This window comes from Giraffa tippelskirchi, chromosome 13 (assembly GCF_054371585.1).
Source record: "Giraffa tippelskirchi isolate mGirTip1 chromosome 13, T2T-mGirTip1v1.2.pri, whole genome shotgun sequence".
NCBI classification, from domain to species: domain Eukaryota; kingdom Metazoa; phylum Chordata; class Mammalia; order Artiodactyla; family Giraffidae; genus Giraffa; species Giraffa tippelskirchi.
The window spans coordinates 92,553,703-92,574,152 of NC_137287.1; the positions used below are offsets into that span (position 1 = coordinate 92,553,703).

The window sequence follows — 20,450 nt, forward strand, 5'->3', positions numbered from 1 at the left end:
AAGAGGAGCCTGGCAGGCTGTAGTTTGTCGGTGTTGCAAAGAAGAGGAAACAACTGAATGACTAACATACACACTCTTGTAAAATCTTCATATTCAAGTCGAACCAATTTATAAAGGCAAAAAAGATTCTACCCATCAGAATAATACCCAGTTTCCCCTACAGTCAGTCTCTCCCATCAGGAAGCTTCCATAAGCCTCTTATCCTTATCCCTCAGAGGGTTCAGTTCAGTTCAGTCGCTCAGTCGTGTCCGACTCTTTGCGACCCCGTGAATCACAGCACGCCAGGCCTCCCTGTCCATCACCAACTTCCTGAGTTTACCCAAACCCATGTCCATCGAGTCGGTGATGCCATCCAACCATTTCATCCTCTGTCGTCCCCTTCTCCTCCTGCCCCCAATCCTTCCCAGCACTAGGGTCTTTTCCAATGAGTCAACTTTTTCGCAAGAGGTGGCCAAAGTATTGGAGTTTCAGCTTCAACATCAGTCCTTCCAATGAACACCCAGGACTGATCTCCTTTAGGATGGACTTGTTGGATCTCCTTGCAGTCCAAGGGACTCTCAAGACACTTCTCCAACACCACAGTTCAAAAGCATCAATTCTTCGGCTCTCAGCTTTCTTCACCATCCAACTCTCACATCCATACGTGACCACTGGAAAAACCATAGCCTTGACTAGATGGACCTTTGTTGGCAAAGTAATGTCTCTGCTTTTAAATATGCTATCTAGGTTGGTCATAACCTTCCTTCCAAGGAGTAAGAAGTGAAGTGAAGTGAAGTTGCTCAGTCGTGTCTGACTCTTTGCGACCCCATGGACTGTAGCCTACCAGGCTCCTCCATCCATGGGATTCTCCAGGCAAGAATACTGGAGTGGGTTGCCATTTCCTTCTCCAGGGGATCTTCCCAACCCAGGGATCGAACCCAGGTCTCCTGCATTGGAGGCAGACACTTTAACCTCTGAGCCACCAGGGAAGTCCTCCAAGGAGTAAGAGTCTTTTAATTTCATGGCTGCAATCACCATCAGCAGTGATTTTTGAGCCCAGAAAAATAAAGTCTGACACTGTTTCCCCATCTATTTCCCATGAAGTGTTGGGACCAGATGCCATGATCTTAGTTTTCTGAACGTTGAGCTTTAAGCCAACTTTTTCCACTCTCCTCTTTCACTTTCATCAAGAGGCTCTTTAGTTCTTCTTCATTTTCTGCCATAAGGGTGGTGTCATCTGCATATCTGAGGTTATTGATATTTCTCCTGGCAATCTTGATGCTAGTTTGTGTTTCTTCCAGCTCAGCATTTCTCATGATGTACTCTGCATATAAGTTAAACAAGCAGGGTGACAATATACAGCCTTGGCATACTCCTTTTCCTATTTGGAACCAGTCTGTTGTTCCATGTCCACTTCTAACTGTTGCTTCCTGACCTGCATACAGGTTTCTCAAAAGACAGGTCAGATGATCTGGTATTCCCATCTTTTTCAGAATTTTCCACAGTTTCTTGTGATCCACACAGTCAAAGGCTTTGGCATAGTCAGTAAAGCAGAAATAGATGTTTTTTTGGAACTCTCTTGCTTTTTCGAGGATCCAGCAGATATTGGCAATTTGATCTCTGGTTCCTCTGCCTTTTCTATTTCGAGCTTGAACATCTGGAAGTTCACGGTTCATGTATTGCTGAAGCCTGACTTCGAGAATTTTGAGCATTACTTTACTAGCATGTGAGATGAGTGCAATTGTGCGGTAGTTTGAGCATTCTTTGGCATTGCCTTTCTCTGGGATTGGAATGAAAACGGATCTTTTCCAGTCCTGTGGCCACTGCTGAGTTTTCCAGATTTGCTGGCCTATAGAGTGCAGCACTTTCACAGCATCATCTTTCAGGATTTGAAATAGTTCAACTGGAATTCCATCACCTCCACTAGCTTTGTTTGTAGTGATGCTTTATAAGGCCCACTTGACTTCACATTCCAGGATGTCTGACTCTAGGTGAGTGATCACATCATTGTGATTATCTGTGTCATGAAGTTCTTTTTTGTCTAGTTCTTCTGTGTATTCTTGCCACCTCTTCTTAATATCTTCTGCTTCTGTTAGGTCCATACCATTTCTGTCCTTTATCGAGCCCATCTTTGCATGAAATGTTCCCTTGGTATCTCTAATTTTCTGGAAGAGATCTCAGAAGGTAGACAGAATGAAAAACACAATTACAGAAAACTAATCAAACTGATCACATGGATCACAGCTTTGTCTAACTCAATGAAACTAAGAGCTATGCCATATAGGGCCACCCAAGATGGATGGGTCATGGTGGAGAGTTCTGACAAAATGTGGTCCACTGGAGGAGGCAATGGCAAATTACTTCAGTATCCTTGTCTTGAGAACCCCATGAACAGTATGACAAGCCAAAAAGATTTAACACTGAAAGATGAACTCCCCAAGTCAGTAGGTGCCCAATATGTTATTGGAGAAAAGTGGAGAAAGAGCTCCAGAAGGAATGAAGAGGCTGAGTCAAAGCAAAAACAATGCCCAGTTGTGGATGTGATGGGTGATAAAAGTAAAGTCTGATGCTATAAAGAACAATATTGCATAGAAACCTGGAATGTTAGTATCAAAGTAAATTCAGTTCAGTTCAGTTCAATCGCTCAGTCATGTCCGACTCTTTGAGACCCCATGAACCACAGCACGCCAGGCCTCCCTGTCCATCACCAACTCCCTGAGTCCACCTAAACCCATGTCCATAGAGTCGGTGATGCCATCCAGCCATCTCATCTGCTGTAGTCCCCTTCTCCTCCTGCCCTCAATCTTTCCAGGCATGAGGGTCTTTTCCAATGAGTCAGCTCTTCGCATCAGTTGGCCAAAATATTGGAGTTTCAGCTTCAACATCATTCCTTCCAATGAACAACCAGGACTGATTAGAAGCAGTCAAACAGAAGATGGCAAAAGTGAACATCAACATTTTAGGAATCAGTGAACTAAAATGGGCCAGAATGGGCGAATTTAACTCAGATGACCATTATATCTACTACTGTGGGAAAGAATCCCTTAGAAGAAATAGAGTAGCCATCATAGTGAAAAAAAGAGTCTGAAATGCAGTACGTGGGTGCAATCTCAAAAACGACAAAATGATCTCTATTTGTTTCCAAGGCAAACCATTCAATATCACGGTAATCCAAGTCTAGGCCCCAACTACTAACTCTGAATAAGCTGAAGTTGAATAGTTCTATGAAGATCTATAAGACCTTCTAAAACTAACCCAAAAAAGGTGTCCTTTTCATTATAGGAGACTGGAATGTAAAAGTAGGAAGTTAAGAGACACCTGAAGTAACAGGCAAATTTGCCCTTGGAGTACAAAAAAGAAGCAGGACAAAGGCTAACAGATTTTTGCTAAGAGAACACACTGATCATAGCAAACATCCTCTTCCAATAACACAAGAGACAGTCAGCACATGGACATCACCAGATGGTCAACACCGAAATCAGATTGATTACATTCTTTGCAGCCAAAGATGGAGAAGCTCTATACATACAGCAAACACAAGACCAGGAACAGACTGTGGCTCAGATCATGAACTCCTTGCCAAATACAGAAGTAAACTGAAGAAAGTAGGGAAAACCACTACACCATTCAAGTATGACCTAAATCATATTCCTTATGATTATACAGTGGAAGTGACAAATAGATTCATGGGATTCAATCTGATAGACAAAGTGCCTGAAGAACTATGGATGGAGGTTCATGACAATGTACAGGAGGCAGTGATAAGAACCATCCCCAAGAAAATGAAATACAAAAAGGCAAAATGGTTGTCTGAGTAAGCCTTACAAGTAGCTGAGAAAAGAAGAGAAGTGAAAGGCAAAGGAGAAAATGAGAGATACACCCATTTGAATGCAGAGTTCCAGAGACTAGCAAGGACAGATAAGAAAGCCTTCCTCAGTGATCAGTCAAAAGAAATAGAGAGAAACAATAGAATGGGAAAGACTAGAGATCTCTTCAAGAAAGTTAAACATATCAAGGGAACATTTTATGCAAAGATGTGCATGATAGGGACAGAAATGGTATGTAGCTAACAGAAGTGGAAGATATTAAGAAAAGGTGGCAAGAATACACAGAACTATACAAAAAATATCTTAATGACCCAGATAATCACAATGATGTGATCACTCACCTAGAGCCAGACATCCTGGAATGCAAAAACAAGTGGGCTTTAGGAAGCATCGCTACAAACAAAGCTAATGGAGGTGCTGGAATTCCAGTTGAGCTATTTCAAATCCTAAAAGATGATGCTGTTAGAGTGCTGCACTCAATATGCCAGCAAATTTGGAAAACTCACCAGTGGCCACGGGACAGGAAAATGTGATTTTTCATTCCAATCCCAAAGAAAGGCAATACCAAAGAATGTTCAGACTTACCTCACAATTGCACTCATCTCACACGCTAGCAAATTAATACTCAAAATTCTCCAAGCCAGGCTTCAACGGTATGTGAACCATGAACTTCCAGAGGCCATATGTTCAAGCTGGATTTAGAAAAGACGAAGGAACTAGAGATCAAATTGCCGACATCTGCTGGATCATCAATAAAGCAAGAGAGTTCCAGAAAAACATCTACTTCTGCTTTATTGACTATGCCAAAGCCTTTGACTGTGTGGATCACAACAGACTGTGGAAAATTCTTCAAGAGATGGGAATACCAGTCCACCTTATCTGCCTCCTGAGAAATCTGTATGCAGGTCAAGAAGCAACAGTTAGAATCAGACGCATAACAATGGACTGGTTAAAAATTGGGAAAGGAGTACATCAAGACTGTATATTGTCACCCTGATTATTTAACTTCTATGCAGAGTACATCATGTGAGATGCTGATCTGGATGAAGCACAAGCTGGAATCAAGATTGTCAGAAGAAATATCAGTAACCTCAGATACACCGATGACACCACACTTACGGCAGATAGTGAAGAAGAACTAAAGAGCCTCTTGAAAAAATGAAAGAGGGGAGTGAAAAAGTTGCCTTAAAACTCAGCATTCAGAAAACTAAGATCATGTCATCCAGTCCCATCACTTCATGGCAAAAAGATGGGGGAAAATGGAAACTTTATATTGAGGGGCTCTAAAATCACTGCAGATGGTGACTGCAGCCATGAAATTAAAAGACACTTGCTCCTTGGAAGAAAAGTTTTGACCAACCTAGACGGCATATTAAAAAGCAGAGACATTACTTTCCCAGCAAAGGTCCACCTAGTCAAAGCTATGGTTTTTCCAGTAGTCATGTATGGATGTGAGAGTGGACAGTAAAGAAAGCTGAGTCCGAAGAATTGATGTTTTAGAGCTGTGGTGTTGGAGAAGACTCTTGTGAGTCCCTTGGACTGCAAGGAGATCCAACTAGTCCATCCTAAAGGAAATCAGTCCTGAATATTCATTGGAAGGGCTGATGCTGAAGCTGAAACTCCAATACTTTGGCCACCTGATTCGAAGAACTGACTCCTTGGAAAAGACCTTGATGCTGAGAAAGATTGAAGGCAGGAGGAGAAGTTGACAACAGAGGATGAAATGGTTGGATGGCATCACCAACTTGATGGACATGAGTTTGTGCAAGCTTTGTTGGTGATGGACAGGGAAGCCTAGCATGCTGCAGTCCATGGGGTCGCAAAGAGTCAAATACAGCTGAGTGACTAAACTGAACTGGCTGAAAGATTCTACCTTCCTTATTCCCTTGCTTTACACTGGCATTTCACATGGATCACACTCCCCAAGGTGGATTGACTCACAGGCCATACGTCAAATCATTGTTGAATAACGTAAGAATATGTATTTCTGAAACTAAGATAGTTTAACACATGAAGTGATTTCTTCAAAATAATGGTATTAGGCAACCTTGGTATAAAGCACTTTTGTGTGATCAGTAAATCAAACATCTGCATGTCTCCCATTTCCTGGTCCATAATGTGATGTAACAGCTAGCCCTGTTGAATTTTATGCCTTGTAGAAGTAGCCTTGCTTCAGCAACACAGTCACAACCAAGCCTCATGGTGAGCAAACCACATACCAATATTCTTATATTCTGGGACATTCCAGAAACAGAATGTACTCATATTTCAAATAAAGAGATTACTTCCCAGGGTCAGAGAATGCTGACAGATAAATGTACCATTGGACTTTTAGAAACAAATATAGATAACAGTGTATTTTTCTTGGTGTTATGGTCAATGAAAAAGCTGCAGTGTTTGAAAACTACTTGCATCATGGATCTTAATGTAAAAACTTCTAGAACCAATGAGGCTATACTGTAAATAAGAACAATAAATACAGCCTAATCAAGAGAAATTAGAATATTCAGAAGCACAGCTCTACAGGAGTGGGCTTCTCCATTGGAAAGACATATGGGAATCAGAAATGGAGGAAGGAGGTACCTTTAATTAAAAGGACAGCCGCACATGCATTGGCCACAGCCATGCAGAACAACCAGACCAACTCGCCCACCACGCTGAATTCTGTTTCTTCTGGTTCTTTTAACCTCCCAAATTCTGGGGACATGTTCATGAACATGCAGAGTCTGAATGGGGATTCTTACCAAGGATCCCAAGTCGGAGCCAATGTGCAATCACAGGTGGATACCCTCCATCATGTTATCAATCAGATGGGACGCTACAGTGATGGCCTTGGAGGAAATTCACTGTACAGTTCACATAATTTAAATGTTAATGGAGGCTGGCAGGATGCAACAACTCCATCTTCTATGACTTCTCCTACCGAAGGCCCAGGAAGTGTGCACTCCGATACCTCTAACTAATCTCTGGCAACACTTTTCCCTGAGCTGACATGCCTTGATCCGTGCATTCATAGCAACAGGAGGAAAAGGAAAGCGCTTTTTGTAGCCCACCATCTACAGCTTTACTGTAAAACCTTGTCTTATTAGAGAACTTGGTAAATCTGTTTTTTAAGGAATGATAATCGTTTGTATTTATATTTTAAAAACACACAATGTTAAAAAAGCACTTTATCCAGTTAGGCCAAGGTTTAACATTGTTGACAGTCCTGTAGCTGTTTTATCATAATTTATTATCAATATTTTACATGAATGGTTTCTCACTTGCCAATTACTTGGCCTTAAGGGTAAAAAAGTACCATATAGGCTAAACCTCAAACGTTAAAGCAGATACAAAGACTCACCTCACCTAAATTGAACTTCTTGCATATTTCCATCACAGACTTTCATATCACTAATGGAGTTGGAATGAAGGAGCTGTTTGGCTTACTGTTAATGATGGTTGTGTTTAAGAATCTTCCTCATCACACTTGCGTTTTGATTTCTTATGTTATAATTAGATCAGAGACCGGTAGCATCTTTTCTCTCTGTTAAAGCACCAGTGCCCAGAGTCTGCTCTGTAATGACATTATGGATCCAGATTGTTTTGAGAGATGAAGATCCTTGCTGCTGATACAGGTGACCACAAGATCCGTCTGGGAGTTTTACAGTGTGCGCTGGGGGCTACACAGACTTGTCAAGGTTTGCTACGTCCTCTGGGCATCCACACAAAGGCCCTGCTCTCTGGAGTGTTGTATATAGTTAAGCAAAAGAGTATTTATACATCTCACCAATCAAAACACAGCTTTATTACCTCATGCGAACTCATACGAACCAATAGAATTTCAACATGTTCTGTAGCTTAGAGTGCTCACTTACTACCTCTGAACAATACTCACGCAGTAGTTTGTCTCTTTCTTATCTTTTTGCATCTTGTAATTAACTCTTTGTTTCTCTTCATAAAATGTAATGTACATTGTAATCTTTTAAAAGAAAAATCAGGGATGCATTTGCAACTTTTAACAAACCGAGAGTGGAAACATTGGGTCTTAAATTAACACAGGATCAGTAAAACTGTTGCATATACTGAGGAGCATTTTGAATGTTCTTCATCTTGTTACTAATCCATGCAAAAAAGAAAAAGAAAAAGAAAAAGCGATGACTAATTGTGATGCATTCAGATTTCAGTATTCAGTACTGTATATTTCACACTGTGTAAGGGCCCCCTCTCCTTTCTCTCTTTTTGTATTGTATGCGATTCTGAAACTGATTGAGTCATGAAAATAATTTGTGGCGGTGATTCTAATGTATTAAAAACGTTTCGTGTTCCTTTCTAACTGGATTATACCCTGGATTGAAAAAGTCTTCCTCGTGGTAGTTATATGTAGTTTCAAACATGAATAAACTTTTTGCTTTCAAAAAAAAAAAGGACGTGGGAAGCTTCAATTCAGTAATAACTGTGAGAAAACATTATAAGATGCTATAATAATAAGGAAAAACATTCTGTGTTGCCCTGCAACCATCAAGGCTAGTTGTTTAGCTTCTGTTTCAAAGTTCACAGACGATCCAGGGAGGAAATCTTCTAACTAGGGTCAAGGGACTAAGGATGCATTCCTAGTATCAAGAATAAATATTGGAAGCTTCTTTATGCCATCACATGAAGATCACGGAAATAGTAAGAGTATGCTTGTTTGAATGTATTTCTAACTCTTAATATAAGCATTTCTACATGACATCTGTTGGTATATGAATTTCAACAGTTTTCCATCAAGGATGACATTTTCCGTCTGTTTCATTATAAGTGAAATAATTTTTTAGAATATGCATTTCTTTGCACAAGTTTTGGCTTGACAGAGCTCTTCTAGTGATTTTTGCTTAGAACTGCAATATTGATAACTGAACAACTAAGATGTTCAAGGAAAAGAGTTTTCACGCTTTTTTTCACTAAAAAAAAAGTTAAAAAACATTCATAGAACTGTTAGATATTTTACCTGTAGAGGCGGTTATTCTGTTTACTAGTAATTTAATTAGGGAAGGCAATGGCACCCCACTCCAGTACTCTTGCCTGGAAAATCCCATGGACAGAGGAGCCTGGTAGGCTACAGTCCATGAGGTCGCTAAGAGTTGGACACGACTGAGTGACTTCACTTCCACTTTTCCCTTTCATGCACAGGAGAAGGAAATGGCAACCCACTCCAGTATTCTTGCCTGGAGAATCCCAGGGACGGCGGAGCCTGGTGGGCTGCCGTCTATGGGGTTGCACAGAGTTGGACACGACTGAAGCGACTTAGCAGCAGCAGTAATTTAATGTTTTTCACCCATCAGCATCACAAGGTATATATAGTTGGTCAAAAGTGTAGTGAAAATTATTTCTCTAATGCTCTACTTTCACTACTTTTGGGTAACTGCCCCAGGAAATCTTTTCAGATTTCCAGCCTTGGAAGCATTCAAAACCAGCCTAGTGGCCAGTGACCGAAACTGAGATGACCAGCTGATGCAATAAACCAGTCAATTGACTTGTGTTGTTGCCTGAATTGAGCAGATATTTGTCTGAGATTGTTGGAAACTGAGGTAGATGTATATTGTCACCCTGCTTACTTAACTTATATGCAGAGTACATCATGCGAAATGCTGGGCTGAATGAAGCACAAGCTGGAATCAAGATTGCAGGGAGAAATAACAATAACCTCAGATATTCAGAGGACACCACACTTATGGCAAAAATGGGGTCGCAAAGAGTCAGACACGACTGAGGGACTGAAATGAACTGAGGTGATGTTGAAAGACTGTATATATAAATTCAGATTCTGAGTTTGCAGTGGAAACTCACAAACAACTCTCCCCTACCATATGATATCTTCATTGTCCTGCATCATTTTAATCTCAAGTCTTCTTTAGGTTAAGGGGCTGTGTTGACACATTAGCCTCCATTCATTTATTATACATTTATTTAGTGCCTATCAAGTCCAAGACACTTTGCTACAACCATCAAGGTAAAGTGGTGAGACACAAGACACATATGGGCCATTCCTAAGTCTTTTTCTATCTTGCTTACTCCTATCTTTTTTTAATGCTTTGTTTCCTGACAGAGAAATCATCCTACTCACTGAAGCATCATTTCAGTTCAGTCGCTCAGTCATGTCCGACTCTTTGCAGCCCCATGGACTGCAACATGCCAGGCTTCCCTGTCCATCACCAACTCTTGGAGCTTGCTCAAATTCATATCCATCAAGTCGGTGATGCCATCCAATCATCTCATCCTCTGTCGTCCCCTTCTCTCCTGCCTTCAATCTTTCCCAACATCAGGGTCTTTTCCAATGAGTCAGTTCTTTGCATCAGGTGGCCAAAGTATTGGAGCTTCAGTTTCAGCATCAGTCCTTCCAATGAATATTCAGGACTGATTTCCTTTAGGATTGACTGGTTGGATCTCCTTGCAATCCAAGGAACTCTCAAGAGTCTTCTCCAATACTGCAGTTCAAAAGCATCAGTTCTTCGGTGTTCAGCTTTCTTTATGGTCCAACTCTCACATCCATACATGACTGCTAGAAAAACCATAGCTATGACTAGATGGACCTTTGTTAGCAAAGTAATGTCTCTGCTTTTTAATATGCTATCTAGGTTGGTCATAGCTTTTCTTCCAAGGAGCAAGCATTTTTAATTTCATGGCTACAGTCACTATCTGCAGTGATTTTGTAGCCCAAGAAAATAGAGTCTCTCACCATTTCCATTGTTTCCCCACCTATTTGCCATGAAGTGATGGGACTGGATGCCATGATCTTCATTTTTTGAATGTTGAGTTTTAAGCCAGCTTTTTCACGCTCCTCCTTCACTTTCAGCAAGAGGCCTTTTAGTTCCTCTTTGCTTCCTGCCATAAGGGTGATGACATCTGCATATCTGAGGTTATTGATATTTCTCCTGACAATCTTGATTCCAGCTTGTGCTTCATCCAGCCCAGCATTCCACATGATGTACTCTGCATATATAAGTTAAATAAGCAAAGTGACAATATACAGCCTTGTCGTTCTAACAATTGCTTCTTGACCTGCATACAAATTTCTCAGGAGGAAGGTAAGGTGGTCTGGTAGTCCCATCTCTAAGAATTTTCAACTCTGGTTTTCTTCAGTCAAGCTGTTCCCCTGCAAAATCAGCCCCCACTGAAGTGATATGATCTCCAACATTATAAACTCCCATATCACTCTCCCCCTTGCTGCATGCTGTGCCCTGGAGCCTAGTGATGGGGAGCCACAAGAATACAATTCTAAAGCAGAACTACTTCACTGGTAGGCATGAGAAAGAAGGAGAGATTTGTGATTAGTTTAGTGAGTTTGATCTTTCCAGATTGATAATTAGTTGTTATCTTTGTGACTATTATAGAAGTTATGGCACCATTGAATTCAGGCCAGAAAGGGCTCCTGTGAATCAACTCCTTATATTCCCTCACTTTTTCAAACAAAGAACTCCGGTAAAAATGGCTATTTGTCTTCACACAGTATGCTTGTTTGGGAATCAAAAAAATCAGTGAAAAAAGTAGAGATAAAATCTAGGAATAACTCATATGAAATTTCATTATTATGAAAATGCAAGTTTAATTATAGTGATAAATTATTATTATTCTAAAGGGTCAACTCTCCAGATTCCTTCCATTACTTCACTTAGGTAATAACTATAATTTCTTCTTTAAGATACTAAAACTAACAAACATGCTACTAATTCTCTGGGAACCAGGAGTCTAAAGTACAATCACACATAAGCTTGTGTAGTTAATATATTTTTAGCATCTATAAGAAAGTAAGCTTTAGTTCTTGGACAAAGGGGCTTGTACAATATAATCTGTTTCCACTTTTTGAATAAAACACTTTTACCTTCTATTTCTAAAATTGTCCAAAGGCAATATAATTTTTATAAAACGTCTGAAAGTTTCAAAACCATTTCACTGCCAATGTTTCTAATTCCAAACCTGATGTTCTGGAGAAATGTGTGGCCTAATCCATGCCAGAATGTTTCATTTTATGTTTAAATGGTCACAGATTTAATAATGGGCTGCAAAAGATTCTTGCATTTAACTACAGCCTTTACTGTTCATGCACTCATCCAAGCATGTACAAACAGAGGGGAATGCCATGCACTTTATATCCATGAACATCACGGAAAAGACCACTCTGGGCTTTGGACACATTAACAAATTATGTCCCATTAGGTCAATGCAGAAATTAATTGTGGGATTCTTTTAAAATCCACATTGCCTCCTGGCTCTGTTGCAGGCCACTCAATTAGACACCTCTCAAGGCCTTTGTGTTGGACTAAACGTAGCTAATTGTTCCATTTCTGCAAGGAGTGATTCATCTCCCAGATGTCCCAAACCTTTCAACAACTCTGCTCTACCAATATCTCGACATATGAAAATAGAGTCATTAGGGACCCAGGCAGAGGGGAGAGATTGGGAAGCAAATAGAGCAGGGTATTCTTTACCGCTGCCCTTTGGTATGATTAATCTTCAGTGAGAAAGGACTCCTGAATCATTCTCTTGACAGGATAGCCCCTTTGCCCTATCTGGCTTCCCACGTGAGGAAAGATGGATGAATGCTTCCTTTTTTCTCTTCCTCCAGGTGCAGCCCTATTCACACTCAAGTCTGACTGCACATAATAGAATGACTTCTACTTGCCTCAGCTCTGTATTTTCTCCTCTACTGTTTCTCATTTGTTCTTGTTCCAGTGACAGAGACAGCCAAATTGAAAATGCATGAAGATCCAAAGTCTTATTTCCTTAGGGCACTGGAGTAAAAATGTGTTGGTGTGTGTGTATGTTTTCTTGTAGGAAATATAGCTTCAGAGTAAATCTAAGGAGAAAGGTTTGTACAACTTTAAGCTATTGGGTTAGCTTGATTTTTACTAACGCTTTGAACTCTTGCTTTGTTTCTGAGCTGTTTTCTTCATATCTTTCCTTTACTTGTAGCAAATGGTGTTATTCATCCATAGTAATAGTTGAATATATAAAAATGCATGTTCTGGAATAGAAAGAGCATCTTATCCTGCTATCTGTGTGCTTTCAACCATATTTAAAACAGCTAGCAATGTGTCATCATCAAATGCAGTTTTTATATTTCACACAGATTGGCAAAAAGCTTCTGTTTTAAAGTGAGATGAGAAATTAATAACACAATATTTTAACTTTATATGGATCTATGCCTAGAGTTAGCCTGGGCTCTACTAAAAATAATTAAGCTAATCATAGGCTTTAGTTTGAGTTCCCTGGAACAAGACATTGAAACTAGGATATGAATGCATGTAGTTTATTTGGGAGGTGATTGCAGGGAGTGAAATTAGAACAATTTATGGAAGAGAAAGCCACCTGTAAAGGGTGTATTATCAAGCAAGTTACCACTGTGGGCAGCTTGAGCTTAGTCCCAGTAGGGAACTCTAGGAGCCTCATAGAACATCCACCTCAAGATTTCTCCCATTTATGGAGCAGTGAAACTGGAGTATTAATAGACTAACTCCATTAGTCAGTGCCCCTAGGCTGCTCCTTAGAGACTTAATTAAACCTGTGTAGCCAGGCAGAATAGATTGATCACTGAATAATCTTCAGGAAATAGATGGAGATGTGTTTACTGAAGGGCTGCTGGGGACCACGAGAATGGTAGGGCCCAGATGTCTGCTCCATCATTGCACTTTTGGAAACTTTGACAGGAATGATCACTTACTTTAAGCTAATTGAAAACTTGCACTGATTTAGAATCTATGGAAACCCCTGACTTTAAAATGTAAGGTGCTCCTTATGCTTTGTTTTGTTTTATCAACATTTCTGTGATTAACTAGACCAGCCACATGGTTAATTAGAGGCTACAACTCTAGGAGAACCTATTTGTTTATTTTTGCAAGGACAGTACAAAAATATTTCTCCCCTGAGCCATTTGAGAATAATGTATTAACCTGATGCCCCAATACCCATGAATATTTTACTGTATTTTATATGAACAAGGACATTCTCTGTCTGACTCTTTGTGATCCCATGGGCTACAGCCCACCAGGCTCCTCTGTCCATGGAATTTTCTAGGCAAGAATATTGTAGGGGGTTGCCATTTCCTACATCAGGGGATCTTCCCAACACAAGGATCAAACCCATGTCTTCCTCATCTCCTGCATTGACAGGGGGATTCTTTACCACTGCACCATTTGGGAAGCCTTAATTACAATATACCTAACAAAATCAGGAAATTAACATTAATGCATTTTTATTATATAATCCTCAAGCCCCATCCAAGCTTCAACATTTGCTTCAGTAAAGGGATTTATTTCAGAGCTATATGATTTCACAATGTACATGTATATCAAATCATATAGTGTATATATATTTGTCAGTTATTCCCCAATAAGCTGGAAAAATAGAACACTTTAGTAGATGAATTATAAGAATTAAAAATGATAAGAATCATGCTGCATTGCAGTTGTCATGTCTCTTTAGATTTTTTTCAATCTGTGCAAATTCTTGGTCATTTCTTGACTTTGTTAACCTTGAAAATTTTGAAAATTACAGGTCATCTGTTTTGTAGAATTCTCTTCAGCTTGAATTTGTATTCACCTTATTTTTCTTCTATGATTAACTTTGTTATGCTTCACTGGCAGAAAAAAAATGTCACAAAACTAATGCTGCATTCATCTCATTGTTTCACATGTGTGACACACACTTTTGAAGAGTCCCTTTACTGGTGACCCAGTCCCATCACTTCATAGTAAGTAGAAAGGGGAAAAGTGGAATTAGTGTCAGATTTTATTTTCTCAGACTCCAAAATCACTGTGGGTGAAGACTGCAGTCATGAAGTTAAAGGATGCTTGCTCCTTGGAAGAAAAGCTATGACAAATCTAGACAGCATATTAAAAAACAGAGACATCACTTTGCCAGCAAAGGTCCTTGTAGCCAATATTATGTGTGTTTTTTCCAGGAGTCATGTAAGGATGTGATAGTTGAACCATAAAGAAGGCTGACTGCCAAAGAACTCATGCTTTGAGTTATGGTGAATTGTGGTGCTGAAGAAGACTCTTGAGAGTTCCTTGGACTCCAGAGATATCAAACCAGTCAATCCTAAAGGAAATCAACACTGAATATTCACTGTAAAGTCTGACGTTGGAGCTGAAACTTCAATAGTTTGGCCACCCGATGGGATGAGACAACTGGAAAAAAAATGGAAACGAGACAATTGGAAAAAGGAAAAAAAAAAAACAAACCCTGATGTTGAGAAAGATTGAGGGCAAGAGGAGAAGGGGTCAACAGAGAATGAGAAGGGGGCAAAAGAGGATGAGATGGTTGGATGGTGTCACTGATTCAGTGGACATGAATTTGCACAAACTTCTGGAGATAGTGAAGGACAGGGAAGCCTGGCATGCTGCAGTCCATGAGGTCACAGAGTTGGACACGATTTCAAGACTGAGCAACAACTGGTGGTCACTGGGTTAAAGTGGTGTCTTTAGCATTCTCCACTGTAAATTTCACATTTTAAAGTTAAGAACTATTTTGAGAAAAGGTACTTTTAACTTGTAAATATCCCACTACTCATCAAACACCCAATTATTTATTAATTTATATATTTATGTATATCAGGATATTCTCATAAATTCTTACTTAAATATTGGCTCATAATCTTTACTATCCTACATATTCTGATATTGAAATTGTCCCAGATTTGGTCAGGAGGAGACCCTGACAGCTGACTTGTCTGTCTTTTCAGCTTGACCCCATCTTCCTAGGAAGACTTTTAAAATTGAGCATCCCAAACAATGGTGAGATTTTTGAACCAACAAATAGTATTCCATTAAGGAAAATTAGAAGAATAACTCAGCATATTTTCACTACTACAAAGAAGAAACCAACAAACAGAAGAAAACCAAGATCCATAGCATGAGATGTTTGATTGAGACAAGAGGCAGCTTCTGTAAAAAGTAGTCATATATATCCACGTGGAAATCTCCCATGTGAAATGTCTTAAGTTAATTGATTCTAGTATTGCTGGAATTATACGTGATGCAGAATTTGTGTTAACTACTTTGAATCAAGGATCTCAACAGATTATAGTTATAGGTAGTAAATTATGTTTTGGATTGTAATAGAATATTTTTAATACAAAATTAATTCTGGAAGAATGAAGAATACTTTATCAATAAGTTAATTAAATAACAGCTAATTTTTTTTTCAAAACATTCTGCCAAGAAAAGGTATTTGGACTAGCAGCACCAGAGATGTCCTATCTCTGTCAATAATTTCTTTTCCTTTCAATCTCTAGGTAACCAAGAGAAGTAAACACACATTGGTCAATAGCCAATGGAAAATAACACCTTTAATCAGCCAATGCCTCTGACTTATTAGCAAAGAGGTCTGAGAAAACTGAGTCTCCTCTCTTCCAAATCTCATGCCAATTCATTAAAAGAACTAGCTGTTCACAATGATAAGCTACATGAAGCAATTTCTTTGCTGACAAAGGTGCGTATAGTCAAAGCTGTGGTTTTTCCAATAGTCATCTATGGATGTGAGAATAGGACTATAAAGAAAGCTGAGTGCCAAAGAACTGATGCTTTTGAACTGTGGTGTTGGCAAGACGCTTGAGAGTCCCTTGGACTGCAAGGAGATCCAACCAGTTCATCCTAAAGGAAATCAGTCCTGTATTTTCATTGGAAGGACTGATGCTGAAGTTGAAACTCCAATACTTTGGCCACCTTATGTGAAGAAGTGACTCATTAGAAAAGACCCTGATGCTGGAAAGGTAGGAGGCAGGAGGAGAAGGGGACGATAGAGGATGAGATGGTTGGATGGCATCACCGACTTGATGAACATGAATTTGAGCAAGCTCCAGGAGCTGCTGATGGACAAGGGAGCCTGGTGTGCAGCAGTCCATGGGGTCTCAAAGAGTCAGACAAGACTGAGTGACTGAACTGAACTGAACTGATAGGAAGCAATGACCAATATATTGTGAAGAGTGCAAGTGAAGAAAGCAAGATGTTTGGGCTTTGAGAGTTATTGTTTATCTGTATAGAGTGAATGAAGAGAGAAACAGAGGCCCTATTTAATCCACAATCACAATGCTACTCATAACTGTGGTCCAGTAAACAAACAGCCTGAAATTAGTATCATGATTAACAAATTACCCATTTTTTAGGAGGAGGTGGAATATAGTGCTGAGCTGAGGGGTGAAAAGAAGTGTTTCCTTTCCTGTATATTCAATGTGATGCAGTTTAAGGAGGTTGTCAGCAGGCTCATTCAAAGATCTTGCCTTAAATAAAACAAACAATGAGTTAAACAATTAAAACACAAGATGTGTTGTTCTTCGTTGTTCAGTAGTGCCCGACTTTTTGTGACCCCAAAGACTGTAGCCTGCCAGGCTCCTCTGTCCCTGGGGATTCTCTAGGCAATAATACTGGAGTGGGTTGCCATGCCCACCTCCAGGGGATCTTCTCTACCCAGGGATCGAACCAAGTTCTCCTGCATTGCAGGCAGATTCTTTATTGTCTGAGCCACCAGGGAAGCACATAAGATGAAAAGTATGGTGGGACTGTTCCAAGATGGAGGAGGTATAGAATGGGGAGAACACTTTCTCCCCCACAAATTCATTAAAAGATCATTTGAGTGTTGAGTAACTTCCACAAGACAACTTCTGAAAGCTGGTAAAGGACACCAGGCACCGAGAAAGGCAGCTCAATCTCTTCAAAAGGAGGTAAGACAAAACATAAAAGACAAAATCAGAGACAAAAGATTTAGGGATGGAGATCCTTCCTGGGGAGGGATTCATGAAGGAGAAGTTTCCACGCAGTAGGAAACCTTCTCACAGGCATGTCTGTGGGGAGTTTTGGAATCTCAAGGGGCAACATAAACAGGAGGGGAAAATAAACAAAAAACACAGAATATGTGCCTAACTGGAACAACAAGCAGATGTGGAGAAGTGGCACAGACACTCCCATCCACCACCAGAGAGTGGGAGCTGGGCAGGGAGATATGGGCTGCATCAACAGTCCTTAGGATAAGGACCTGGCCTGAATGCCCTGAGGACAATCTGAGGGAGCTAATGTGAGATAGCAACCCAAACCATAGGATGATCAGAGAGACAGAAAAAAAAAAAACTTTCCTGGGAAAGGCTCTAATGCCCCTCGGTGCCCCCTGGCATGCTCATAGAACAAAGGAGTGAATACCAAAGGAGAGCAAGTAGGCTGCCATATAGGGCCTTCCCTTCCCAGAGGCAGAGAGGTAGGCATGCAACAGCCAGATCCAGAAGGCAAGGGTCTGCTTCAATCTCAGCCCCAGAGACCTCATCTTCCACCAAATGGTGAGGAGGCTCCCAGTCACTAACCATGTCTTCCTAGGATCCTGGACAGTTGACATCTTCCGGGAGTGTCACAGCCTGAGATCAGCTCCCCAGAAGAGAAACAGTACACCCGGGACTGTGCTCTTACAGCACACCTGGGAAACAAAGCAGCTGGGACAGGGGAGGTGAATAAGATACAAGGCCCACCTGGGACAGTGCACTCACCAAGCACCTAGTCACCTGAGCTGCTCGGACCTGGGAAGGGCACAAAACACACAGCTGATCTGGATCTGTGCCCCTGAGGACCACCCAAGAACCTGAGTGGTTTAGACCTAGGAAGTGAACAAAACACAGGACACACTTGGGACAGTACCCTTGCACAGTACCCTGGAGCCTGAGCAAGGTGGACCCGGGAAGTACATACCGCCTTCAGCTGTGGCAAACCCAGTGTGGTCCATCCACTATGAGCACTCCCCATACATGCCAGTGGTATTTGTTTGCAGTGTCCCTCCCTCCCCACAACAGAACTGAACAAGTGAGCCTAAATAAGTGGCCACCTTCACACCCTCGTGTCAGGGTGGAAATTAGACACTGAAGAGACTTGCAAACAGAGGAAGCCAAAATAAACAAAGAAGGGGGAACCTCTGGAAGTGACAGGTGCAACAGATTAAAACCCTGCAGTTAATACTGAGACTGTGCATTTGAGAGACACCTATAGACCTTGAGAACAAGTATAAGCTGGAACAAGGGACTATCTAACATTGAACTGACCCCACACTGCCCACAACAATATATATATTAAAATATATATTTTTTTAATTTTTGTGATTGATTTTGTTTTGTATTTTTTATATTGCATTTTTGAGAGTCTAGTCTCTATTCTAGGATTTTAATCTTTGCTTTTTGATATTTGTTATCAATTTTGTACCTTTAAGAATCTAATCTTCAGTATTCATTTTCACTTAGGGATTTGATTACTGATTTGATTGCTGTCTCCCCTTTTGACTCCCCCTTTTCTTCTCCTGGTCACCTCTATCTCCCCTCTCCCTCTTCTCTTTTCTATATATGAATCTCTCTGGGTGTTCCTGACTGTGGACAGTTGTTTCACCATTAACCTAGGGGTTTTATCTTCTGTGCTGTATGGATGGAGAAGTCTTGAGGCTACTGTAAGAGAAGGACTAAAAGCCAGAGGCAGGAGGATTTACTCCAAAACTTTAGAATATCAGTCAACTCCTGACTCCAGGGAACTTTAATAGATAAGAGCTCATCCAAAAATCCCCATACCTACCCTGCAACCAAGCTCCACCTAAAAGCTAACAAGTTCCAGTGCAAGACACACCATGCTAATTCTCCAGCAAAATAGGAATACAACCCTGAACATTAAAAGACAGGCTACCCAAAGTCACGCCAAGCCTATAGATACCGCAAGACTCACTACTGGACACGTCTTTGCACTCTAGAGAGAAGACATCCAGCTCCACCCACCAGAACACAGACACAAGCTCCCCCAACAGGAAACCTTGACAAGTCACTAGTCCAACTCCATCCACAGGGAGCAGACTCAACAATTAAGAGGAACCATGAACTTCCAGCCTGCAGAAAGGGCACCCCAAACACAGCAATCTAAATGAAAATGCAGAGAAATATTCAGCAGGTGAAGGAACATGATAAAAACCCACAAACAAAGCAAAAGAGGAAATAGGGAGTCTACTGGAAAAGAATTCAGAATTATGATAGTAAAGATGATCCAAAATCTTGAAAACATAACGGAGTTACAGATAAATAGACAATAGACAAGGATTGAGAAGATACAAGAAATGTTTAACAAGGACCTAGAAGAAATAAAGAAGAGTCAATTAGTAATGAACAATCAATAACTGAGATTAATCACTCTGGAGGGAACCAACAGCAGAATAACTGAGGCAGAAGAGAGGATAAGCAAGGTGAAAGATAGAATGATGGAAATAAATGAAGCAGAGAGGAAAAAATAATTAAAAGAAATGAGGACAATCTCAGAGACCTCTGTGACAATGTTAAATGCCCCTACATCTGAATCATAGGTGTCCCAGAAGAAGAAGACAAAAAGAAAGGGCATGAGAAAATAGTTGAGGAGATAATAGTCAAAAACTTCCCTAAAATGGGGAAGGAAATAGCCACCCAAGTCTAAGAAACCCCAAGAGTCCCAAATAGGATAAACCCAAGGCAAAACACCCCAAGATACATATTAATCAAACTAAGATCAAACACAAAGAACAAATATTAAAAGCAGCAAGGGAAAAGAAACAAATAACACACAAGGGGCTCCCCATAAAGATAACAGCTGATCTTTCAATAGAAGCTCTTTAGGCCAGAAAGGAATGGCAGGACATACTTAAAGTGAT

At 40.4% G+C, this 20,450-nt stretch overlaps 1 non-coding gene across 1 annotated transcript; it reads right to left on the minus strand.

Annotated features, from left to right (window-relative positions):
* Positions 1-896: 896 nt before the first annotated feature.
* Positions 897-968, minus strand: TRNAW-CCA (transfer RNA tryptophan (anticodon CCA)). The gene has a single exon. It is a non-coding gene; the product is annotated as a tRNA-Trp (tRNA).
* Between the last annotated feature and the right edge of the window lie 19,482 nt (positions 969-20,450).